We start from the raw sequence: 10,302 nt of genomic DNA on the forward strand, positions 1-10,302 counted from the left end.
AAACTATAATAGCAACGTAGGTCAAATATAACATCGGCGTTATAGTGTGTGGTGCTGCTGAAAAGCGATTTTTACAGGGAAGATGGGTTTCTATGGACGGATCTCGATGACGTCACGGATATTGTGAGGAGGCTTTCTGCTCTAGGTGTTGGTACCAACACCCCCCATAGACAGCCCTCCAAAGAAGATACCCCCCTCTTCTTTAGGGGATGTCTGATGAAATAATGTCTTTTTTTTGCCAACACCTTCAGTAAACTGAAATGAGTGCTGTTTTGCTTCGCTGGACGCCTACTCACCTTCCCACGTCTAAATGTGACGATACTATTTGGGAAGGCGGTGAATAACACTATAAATAGGAAAGTTAGACATTCATATATTTTTTTACTTGAACGACATTCTGTGTGGAGAAAAAACGAAAAATAAACAATGGTTTGTAATAAATGATTTATAATTATATATTCTTTACTATAGAAATGACACATTTCCACGCGTTTACGAAACGTGAATTAAAGGTTTCTCGTATCTCTTTCTATGCTCCAAAATTTGCCGCCCTAGGCTATAGCCCCACCCAGCCCCCCCTGTAAATACACTACTGCTCCTGCACAGATGAGCCATGGGAGCTGCAGTTGATAAAAGTTTGAGAACCACTGGTCTACAGTCAAATATATCAAGAATATTATATTAACTAACAATAATTTTTATAATATGCTTCATGTTTCTTTAAATTGTCATGGCGTAATGAACGTGGTACTTATTGTACATGTATTTCATAGCTGCTTCGTGGTCAAATAACAATAATAGTGATCAGAAAATATATCAATATTAAAAATGGTCATCGCTTCTGTAATGTTGGTTTTTTTTTTACGTACACCGAAACATGTGAAAAAAACAAACGCAGCAGCAGGTAATAATGATTTTTAATTTATGTACAATTATATTTCTGCCGATTAGAGCTTTATCTCTCATATTTTGTGGAAGAAATTCAATTTTCTCTCAAGTTTTAAACTAATAAATTTCAAATCTACAAGTTCACATAATATGAAATATGTATTTACGACTCATCGATCATGATATTTATGGATTGAAAATTTGAGAATTATGCATAATCACAGGTAAATGTGATAAATGTAGCAAAATTTATCAAACTTTATCGAAATAATCCGATATTTTATCACTATTATCAACATATATGTGCTGTATATAGACTCCAACACTGTTTTCAACTCTCCCACGCAACCTTCAGATAACTTTTCGATAACTTAAAAAGTCTGACGAATTCCTTATTTGGAAATAAAAATGCGTTGTTATGCATTGTTAAATTTTTTTTCATTTTTTAAAATATGAATCGTAAAAAAAACTTAAATTTTTCCTTTAATAGAAGTTATCTCGCATGGAAGAAAAAAATTGTTTACTAAGAATCGAGTTAAGAAGTGGGTATAGCCTCGGTTCTTAACTCGATTCTTAATTACGGAACAAAAACGTTTCTTAGTTAAGAATGTGGTAGCAAAATTCCCACTCGATTCTTAACTAAAGATCAAATCTATAGTTAACATAATTTATTTGTCTCCAGTCAATTTCGATAATACTATCATATAAATTAGAGTTTACAATTAAATTACATATTTTACGATATTTGAAAGAAAATGCAAAGAGAAAGAAAAAACGTTTGAATGAACACGGTAGAAATAGTTAATTCATAATATGGTGAAGAAAGCTGGGACAGGGAAGAGAGCAATAGCTAAAAGCTAGTAAAATGCTCTCGACCCTATGACATCTTTGCTCTTGCGATACACGTAAATCTTCTTATTTCTTTAGATAAAAAGAACGAAGTATATCGGCCAAATAGGTGCAAATATATTTATTTATTAAATCAAAAAATGAATTATGGCAACCCAAAGCTGATATGAGAATTTCATTCTACGCGGTTTTTTTTAAAATAAATTAAATGGCAAATTTTTAATAATACAGAGAAAAAGCTAGAGAAAAATCAAAATAAATAGAATCTACACTTGATGTTAACTATCCACATAACCAAATCGAATTATTGTTTCCACTTTAAATTTACCTGTCGAATTATTATTTGATATATAAAATTTGATATCAGGTTAAATTAATTTTTCATTGCGTAATATTTGTTTAAATTGCATTTATTGTCTTCCCCTTCATTAATTTGTTAATGTGACATTGCTATTGCAGTACTTTGCTAACCATAGTTAATGAAACAGAAGGAAAGTTGCTTTCACCAACAAAGGAGTTTACCAGAGTTTCTGTGAAAAGTTCATAATTGTTTGTATAATTAGTTCAGAAGAAGGAGCTAGCAAAAAGAATTAATTTTTTAGGAAAGATCAAGCAAGTAACTTTACAAGGGTCGTTGAGGGGGGTGGGGGGAAGATAAAATAAGTATGGATAAATTAAAGGTGCTGATAAGGACACGAATGGAAGACCTCGTGCCGATTACAAAATCCGATATTGTCCCTTCAGCAGTTTGGTTATGGAGAACAGGTGTTAGAAAAAAAAAACAATGTATAAAGGTAGAAACATTTACAACATTGGATTTAAAAAGAAAATAGTTTTTGGCGAGAGGAGAGGGAGGTGAAGGAAAAAAAAAACAAGTGCTTTTGTGCATATGTACAGACGAGCACGCGCGCACTGTTCATTCCATAGACTAAGGATATACATATTATCACTCTGTGGGTGTATGCCATGACAGAGATACATGAGCATCAGCAACACTTGCACTTGACACTTGTGTTGCTAATTTCCCCTTCATCTTCTCCCTTGCCCACTCAATATGTCGGTTTCTAAGTTTATTTCCCAAATGTACGCCCTGATTTTTCTGGAGTTTGTGCAGCGAAGATATATGTTTCCATTCAATTGGTTTCCCATCGCCATCATATAATATCCCCTTCGACGCAAAGCAATTTCGGATCAATTTGATCATATGACTGGGATCCAACAGAATCTGAATTTTTTTCTTTTGTCACTGAGTGTTCGAAAGAAGGATTAATGTTATCGACTTTTAATGAGCAACCCAACTCTTTCGTCATGGTTAAATTTGTTTGGGTGCCGTCAAAAGTTAGCGATATAACTTTTACTCCAGTTTCATGTAACAATTCAAGACAATTATTTATGATGATGCATTCAAACAAGCAATTAAAAAGTATGCAACTGGTATCTTCCAGTTACCATTTATACAATTCAGCATAAGAACGTACGCTTCAGTTGTAACTGGTCATCGTCGAGATTCGTTCCATAATCAACATACCCTGAAAATTTTGTCCCATCCCATTCAATATGTCGGCGAATAGACATCTCATCCACAATCAGGGAACATATAAGTTTCTTTTTCTTTAAGGAAAAAGAATATACTTGTTCTTTCAGAGCTGATAGTGCAGCTTGTGAAAATCCTGGCTCACCATCAACTGATCTATACCATTTCCTCAGTGTTGCAGGATGGGGGAAGAGCCAAAGAGAATGTTTTCCTGACGTAATCGTATGCCTTACTGGAATAGAAATGTAAGGTGAGAGCAAAAGTTCGAAGTTCAGGTGAAAATGCTCCCTTTCTTCTTTGCTGTATTTCTTTAGGCAATATCTGACTGGAATTAGGTAGAAAGACCTGTAAAACATGAATGTGTATAAAAGTGTTTTTCTTCGAAACATTGAATTTACATAAACATCAACCTAAAAAAAAGAAATACATCATGCCAACTCACTTCCAGTGCATTTTGAGCACTTTCAGAAATAAACTTTTTTGACTTCAATTCTGTAATTATCTCTTCCAGACTGCATATTCGTTGTTTCAATCGTTTACTTTTTTGTTGAAGGATTTCTATGGCAGACGAATTCCTCTTCTTGTCTCTAATTGCTATCAAAAATGCCTTTTGAGCTTTAGTTGGGGATTTCATATCACTTTCTTGAAAATCTCCCAAATAACAAAATCTTTTTGGAGGTAGAGAAGAGGTTTCTGGAAAGGGAAAAAAACAAATTGCAACAAATAAATAAATATCCATATAAATGTAAGGATATAAATACACAGGGTATCTTGTAAGTGCTAGCACAGCCTTTATCTGATCGACCGTCCATCGTAGAGGTATCATTCTAATTTAAAAAATTCTCAGTAGGCATTCAAAAAATACCTGTACCAGTTTTGAAAGTAAAAATACAGAGTATAACAAAATTAAAACTTTTATACGGTTTCTGTGTGCTGTAACTTCCAATTAGAAAGTTGTTGCCCTGTCTCTCCTGATGCTAACAACGTTTCTGGTGCAATATTCGAAGATATTCGGAAAACAGAGGAAATTTGGGAGTTTGGGTGAAACAGTTTTCCGCATTTAACGCTGTTCTTTCTTGAATTTCCTTTGTTTTGTGAATTCAAATATCTCTGTGAATATTGTACTGAGAAACGTGGACCTTTTTTTTGTTGCCATCAAGAGAGACCGGCAAGAACTTTCTAATCGGAACTTACAGCACTGGGAGACTATAAAAATTTAAATTTTTTTATTTTGTTACACACTCTGCATTTTCACTCTCAAAACCGGTACAGGGTAATTTTCTCAGCTCAACAGGGTGAGGTCCTGTTAAGCATTTTTCAAATTGAAATCGTACCTCCATGGTGAAGGGTTGATGAGATAAAAGTCCACCTAGTACTGACAGGATACCCTGCATATATATATATGTTAGTAAACTTTTTACTAATATGGGTACTGGCAATAATTTTATCTGCCTTAAACACAATTAAATTATTGAATTATTAAAGTATGGGTTCAATTACATGTTTACAATTATTTACCCTCTTATATAATATTACTCTCACATCATTATCTGATTTAACTTTTTCCTTTCATTATAATTTCCTTTTAATTGATGGCACAAAATAATTATATAGTGTACATACCTGTATAACATAGCATACCTGTTGGTGCAACATCTTCCATTCTTTTCTTAGGCTCTTTTCTCGGCTTTGTTTCTTTTTTAGAAAAACTCGAAGGGAAATCAAATATTGTTGGGATTGCATCTTGTTTAAGCCCAGTCCCACCTAATTTACTTGTGTCGAAAGAATTTTTGGTGAAATGCTTTGAACAGATGCAAGTATGGTCTGTAACTTTGAAATTCTGTCGTCGAAGATTTCTTTCCCAAACTTCTTATCTTCAGGAAATCTGGAAGTGGAGATATGAAAATTGAGTCTTCTATCAATTAAAAAACTAAGAAACATGTTTATAATTATACTCCACTTATTCTTTCATAGTATCAATAGATTTGATTTATTTCTTTGTTTGGTGTAATAAAATTATTATTTATTTTTTTAACATTATACATAACATGTTGGAGTAAAAATAAATGCTAGAAAATCTCATATGTGGTAAAGCCTATTTCATTTATATTTTTAAATATTCTCTTCATTCACTTCGCCACTTTTAATTTCGAAAATTTATTTATACTAGGGGTTATTAAAACAAAAAGATATCTTTCCAGAACATTACAATTACTCTAATTCTACATTAATTATGAGTATATAATTATAATGCGTCATTATGTTATGTAATGTAACATATTCCCTCATACAATATTCAGTCATGAAATAATATTCAAATAATAAGAAAAAGTTTCATTTCTGACATTCCTTAAAAACCTTTTATTACCTTATCGCACAAAACTGTAAACACTTACATCATATTTCAGGATTAAAATAAATTTTACTCAAAAAAATTACAGAATCTCATCAATTTCTCTAAATTATAAGAGAAAATTTCATGTAGAGTATATATGTAATAATTTAAAGTATATATGTGACATGTGTAATCTCTTCGCTTCATAAGTATACATGTTAATCCTAATCTAAGGTATTGAATCGTTTTTAGAATGATTCTTTTTTCAAGTTAACATCTGAGGTACACAATATATGACTTCAGGTCTTGGTACAGATATTGACTCAAAAAAATCAATTGAATAATTAATTTTCTTGTTTGAGGGCAATTTCACATATACAACAAACACAAATTAATGAATAAAAAAATTACTTTCCTGTAATAGTTGGTTATACATTTTTATGCAAAACTGCCATTGTTTAGAGGGTGCGTTTTCATTACATTCTATTTAAATAAAATATTTGCCATAAATTCCTCGTTCTGAAAAGCATATTTTCTTCAAGTTGAGCGAAACTCGAATGAACTCACTAGCTCGCCAAATCTTGCGGAGACGTATATTTCAGTTAAAAGTTAATAAAACTCATTACTTCAATCATTTATTGCCAAAAATTCTATTAAAACATTTAATGATTTGTGACATTTGAATTTTACCAAAACTTGGAACTTTAATTGAATTAAATCCAAAATGGAATCGTAAGAAACTGAGACTACGCCAGAAATCCATTGAATCGTCAATTTAATATTCCAATTTTTAATTTATATGAAGGGGAATAAGTAAAGTACTCACTTGTGAAAGGATAATGTTCCTCCTTTCCTAAACCGTTCAGAACATCCGAAAGCTGCACACGTGGTGACCATTCTATTGAAAAATAAGACAGCACGTGTAGATCGTCATACGAATAGCCATAAGGAAAGCATTGCCAGCAAGATTCCCTGACCAGATTTTTGACCGGAGTCACGTGACTCCGATCTTTTCACATTGTAACCCCTCGCGCGCACTCTATATTATTATTACTCTGTGGTTCATTCCAAGGGATTTTCATCCTGAAGGTGGTTAAATACAGTCATTTTGAACAATGTTAAGGATTTATTTCGAACACACAATGGCAGAGAATTCCAAATGTGAATATCCCAGAAGAAAACCGTATTTTTCTTGGAATTAGTTCTCGCTGTAGAGGTCGGGATGCAGTTTCTAGAGGAGAATCTTGTTGGATATGCGTGTGCAGTGATAGGAAAAGAGGGAATGTGTGTTAGTTCAGCTATAATAATATATGAATCACTACATAATCTCCCTGGTTTGTATAGGAAGGTGACTTTCCTTAATCACTAAGGACCAGTATAAACAAAAAAGAAACACCGCAACTTTTCTCTTTCTAGATGTTATTCCTAATGTTCACCAGCAGCATCGCAATGGCCAGAGACAATGTTGAGATATGCGAAATGAAGGATGCCGTCCAAAAATGCTCACACGTGTCATCCAAGGCACAGCATGCGCACTTGCCCGCAACTAGTTGTGCAGTGACCAAACCACAGAGTTAGAGATAAGATTCTAAAGATAGAATAATATATCTTTCTATATCTTATATAGAATATTATATCTTTAGTCTATAGACCAAACGGTGTCAAAATTGTGAACGAGTTTGGAAAAGTTACATATGGTCTCCACACACAGCACAAAAACTAATACAACCCCGTCAATTCATAATAAAGCAGAATCTTACTGTTCCCAGGAACTACAAAAATTTTCGAGTATTTTCCTTGCGGATGCTCCACTAGCACACCATGCAGTGGTGCGGCCGGATATTGTCAAGAAATGACATGTAAAAGCCCGGCAACATGTTTTTATGAAATCACAAACACTGTAAATCCACTATTTTTCACATAGATGCGCGTATTATTTCTTTAACGTTATGTGGTCAACGCGTGGATCATGGTAGTGTGCACAAGCGTCATCACCGCGCTTTGTTAGATCAAGAAGCAATTTTCAATCGTAACGGACAATTTATTGAATTTCATGACCCTGTAGTCAGTTTCTACATCGGGTGTTTTAATAGTAAGGAAGGACTAAAAGAAAATGTTCACTTCAATAATTCTGTTAAACAAGCAGTGGTGAACGAGAATTTCCTCAGATTTCAGGGACTGCTTCAATTTGCATTCGTGGCTGAATAGGGCGGATTAACGATGAGAGAATTACGCATCAAAGGTAGAACCATTTGCCGGAAATCACCATGTCTTTTCTGTGTAGCTGCCTTTGATCCTTTACAATGTTTGCCACCGGCCATACAATATACTGTGTATGCATTGTCTATACTAATGACTTCTATTATGGTCATATATATCTCAAAATAGCATTGACGACTGTTCTCATAATTATAAAATCGGTTTTCAGCGAGGTGTACCACACCTATCGCATAATTAAAACCTTTCGACAGTTACGCATATTCAGATAAATCCTTTGAAAATGGGCAGAGCCTGTTCAGGGAAGACGATGCTTTCCCCCATTCTCACCAGCAGGTAGCCGGATTTTCGGTGATTGGGAATACTTTCATCGCAACAACATTACTTATTATAGGTTGGCCGCAACGGCCTCACTGAGTGTTTGAATGTTTATGAAACCTAGGAAATCAGTTTCCCCTGATTTCTTGGAGGAAAATGGGGAAAAAATGATCATTTTCACCAATTTCTTTCTATTTTTTGTGGATTCATCCAAAAAGATCATTATTTTAATTGAAAGATATAAATCATTATTACATGAAAATCTCGAGCGTCAACGTTTTTTCATTCACAACAGAGTATTCGATTGAAAATAACGAAATTATATACGAGCTTGTGTGTAGCATCACACACACATGGAAATATCTAGTAAAGCTCGTTTGTAAAAAAAAATCGCCGCAATTTTCAATATACAGTCGTGGCTTACACTCGTATAACTTTCGAAGTTAATCGTTAGCTCTTATTACGGCTTTTCTTAACGTTTCTTCAGTGCATCGGTTCTCAACCTCTTCTGACTCGCGGAGCCCTGCTTAACACGAGGAGCCCGTTTTAGTATATTATTTATATGACGGTACCCTTTAGGTCTTTTTTTTTTTTTTTTTTTGTTTATCAAATTTATTGATTTATTTTATTATTCTCGAGTGACCGCGGAGTCCCTGGGAAGTGCACACGGTTGAGAACCGCTGCATTTAGTGTCCTAACTTAGAGAATTACAATGAATTCTATGAATTTTCACTCCAGAAAAACGTTTAATGTTTACTTACTTATTTTTTTATTCAAGTAATGGTAAAAAAATTAATAAAGAAATCGCAGAACGTAAGTGGAATCGTACGAACAATTTTAATAATTTTTTTTTAATTCTTTGACGAAAATTATTTGCGTCTTCGACGACGGTATTTCTACGAAAACTGTTCTGTTTTCCTTTCTAGATATAGATCTCATTTGCTTCCTTGCCGTGATTTACAGTGATTGAATCGAAAGTTCCTTGAATACTCAATATAAAATCAATTTTTATTGCGGACACTGTATGCACATACTGCACAATATTTACTGGATAAATGTCAGTCTATTTATCTGTTGGTATTCAGTATGCGATGATATGAATATTCATATATGTGCGCTATATTTCAATACATTTTACTGAAGTTTAAGAAAAATATCAATAACTAGATGTTGATTAGTTACCATACAAATGAAATAATTTTTTCGTGGATAATTTTGTCTTCGACAAAGTTTCGCTGAATGTTTGTCTTAAGCTGCCCCGATTATCTTCAATATGCAAGTTAGTTTTCACCAACTCTATATACAAGGTTGTCCTGCAAGCAGGGCCGGAACTAGGGGGGGGGGGGGCAGGGGGCGCACTGCCCGGGTGGCAAAATTTAGGGGGGGGAGGCAGTTTTTGGTGGGAACAAAGAGCACCGTTACAAAATTATCGAATTTTGAAGTTGTGGCGATGGCAAAATAATTTTGGCCCCTGGCGGCAAAAATTCTAGTTACGGGTCCTGTCTGTAAGTACTAGCTCTGCCCTCATCTCATCAACCATCCGTCGTAGAGGTGCGATTTCAATTTAAGAAACAGGCGTTCAAAAATTCCCCTGTACTAGTTTTGAGAGTGAATACAGTGTGTAGCAAAGTAAAAAACCTAAATTTTTATACTGTCCTCCGTGCATTGAATTAGAAAGTTGTTGCCCTGTCTCTCCCGATGCCAATAAAAAAAATTCCATGGTTTCTAAGTGCTATATTCGCAGAGATATTCAAATTCGAAAAACGGAGGATATTTGGGAAAGAACAGCGAAAACAGTTTTTCACGCTTTTAACGCTGTTCTTTCTCAAATTGTGCCTCCGTATTTCGAATTTGAATTTCTCTGTGAATATAGCACTTGGAAACTTGGAATTTTTTTACAAAAAGTGATTTTAGAGTTAAGAATTCATGATATATTTGAAACTAAAATATTTGTTGATAATCGTAGTTCCATAAAATTAGCTGAAAACTCTGTATCATAGTCGTACTAAACATATCGATATCCGACATTTTGTTAGAGAGGCTTTAAATGAAAATATATCATTAGAATATGTGTCCACGACTAAGATGGGAGGTGATATTTAACCAAATGTCTCCCACAATGTAAACATGTGAAGTGAAGTCTCACTTCAAAGAACTGGCT

This window comes from Pholcus phalangioides, unplaced genomic scaffold (assembly GCF_987345545.1).
Source record: "Pholcus phalangioides strain wild (caught in Gottingen) unplaced genomic scaffold, Ppha-v1.0 ptg000017l_1, whole genome shotgun sequence".
In the NCBI taxonomy this organism is placed as follows: Eukaryota; Metazoa; Arthropoda; class Arachnida; order Araneae; family Pholcidae; genus Pholcus; species Pholcus phalangioides.